Source organism: Nannospalax galili, unplaced genomic scaffold (assembly GCF_000622305.1).
Source record: "Nannospalax galili isolate Female #2095 unplaced genomic scaffold, S.galili_v1.0 scaffold1111, whole genome shotgun sequence".
NCBI lineage: Eukaryota > Metazoa > Chordata > Mammalia > Rodentia > Spalacidae > Nannospalax > Nannospalax galili.
Window position 1 is genome coordinate 322042 of NW_008329664.1, and position 1965 is coordinate 324006.

The 1965-nt window shown below is 45.9% G+C and overlaps 1 pseudogene; it reads left to right on the top strand.

The window, feature by feature from the left end:
• LOC108491215 overlaps nucleotides 1–1364 on the top strand; it is a 3062-nt pseudogene extending 1698 nt beyond the window's left edge.
• The last annotated feature ends 601 nt before the right edge of the window (nucleotides 1365–1965 follow it).

The following is a 1965-nucleotide window of genomic DNA, read 5'->3' on the forward strand; positions in this document are numbered from 1 at the left end:
CACAGGCTGTGGTTAAAGAATGGGGATATTGTCTTTATATCACTACCTCACACTAAACATTGAAGGAGCTGAACTTTTCCATTTAATCTGAATCAACCACCACTGGTTATTAACAGATTGAACAGATTTTATTCTTTTGATAGTCTCCTTATTTTCTCCTGTGGCAAACTTTGTGTCAGTTTCTAATGGTTCCCACTGGAGCCAAGCCTGTGCTGTGCTGTGCCTCGGTATGCCTCCCTGGAAACTCAGGCTCTTTCTGTAACATCATCAGCTGCAGCTTCTGAACACTGAAATTTCCTCCATCATCAGCATTTTAAATTATCATTTGGGGTTATTGAGACTGCGACTCTTACTTTTATAGTGTTTTCTTCCTTTTTTATACCAGTTGGTAAATACGAATATCAGTTTTGTCAGTGGAAACTTCACCCTGGTTGGCTTCCCAGATCAGCTGCAGCTGGAAAGAACACTTTCCATCATCATTTTGATTTCCCATCTCCTTACTCTGGTGGTGAATACAATAATTATTCTGGTATCTTCAATAGACCCTAAACTGAAAACACCCATGTACTTTTTCCTTACTCACCTCTCCCTGGTTGACATCTAGTTCACCACCAACATTGTCCCTCATCTGGAATCTGCAAGAACCAGCCAAGACCATCAAGGCCCTGGGATGTGCTGTGCAGTTGTATGTTGCCCTGACTCTGGCCTCCACCGAATCTGTGCTCCTGGCAGTGATGGCTTTCCACTGTTACACTGCTGTCTGAAAACCTCTCTACTATGTAAGAGCAATGAACCCGCAGCTCTGCTGGGCTCTGACAGAGGTCTCATGGCTCAGCAGGATAGGAAATGCTCTGATACAGGCACCATCACCCTCTGGCTTCCCTCTGTAGACACCATTGGCTGCACCATTTCTGCTATGATGTCCCCTCCGTGATCAACTACATGTGTGGACATCCATGCCAATGAGGCTCAGCACTTCATGGCCTCACTGGTCCTTCTGCTCTTGCCTTTAGCCCTGATCTTGACATCCTGTGGACAGAGAGCCAAGGCAGTTGTGAGGATCAAGTGAGCCCAGGCCTGGCTCAGAGCCCTGGGCACCTGTGGATTCCACTTGATGGTGGTGGCCCTCTTCTATGGGAGGATCACAGTCTTCTACATGCAGCCCAGCAGTTCCTACGCCCAAACCCGGGAAGTTTATCTCCCTCTTCTATACAGTTGTGATTCCAACCCTCAGTCCCCTCATGTACACACAGAAGAACAAGGAGGTGAAAGGAGCTCTGGGAAGGCTGTTTCGCAGAGTCCCGGGAATGTGTAAATTAAGCAGAGGTTGTCCTTGCAGCATTTATAGGATAAGAGGAACCTGAACATCCTGTGTAATCCTCTTCTAGAGACCTCATAGTCAGCATCCTCACTGTAAGCTGTGCTGCCCTGCTGCTTTGCTCTTGGCCTCATGCCTGTCCTCTGGATTTCTTGTCAGGATTCTTGGGGACCTACAGAAGACAACATCTCCTCACATTCCTGAAGTCCATGGAAGTCCATGACTCAAGATGCTTTTTTCTTGAATCCTGTCTTTTCCTCTCATCTGAATATGAGCTCACAGACATTGCTGATGACACCATAGCATGTCTCTCCCCATCAGTATGAAAACATTTTTCTCTCTCTTCACAATGAAACTTGTCTTCTGCCTTGAGGAAAAAGTGGAGAGGTAAGACCAGAGTGCTGGGCTTAACTGTACACCTTTATTTTTGAGCCTGTGAAGCTTTATTGTTTTTGTCCCCCTCACTCCTACCCACTTCCTTTTTCATGATACAGGTTCTCCTGGTAACACCACCCAGCTTGGAACTCATTATATAAACCAGGCTGGCCTGGACCTTACAGAGATCTACCTTCCTCTGCTTCCCAAATCCTCAGATTAAAAGCCTGGCAATTTTTACTGAATTCTTTATATCCATGTTTACTTATGAA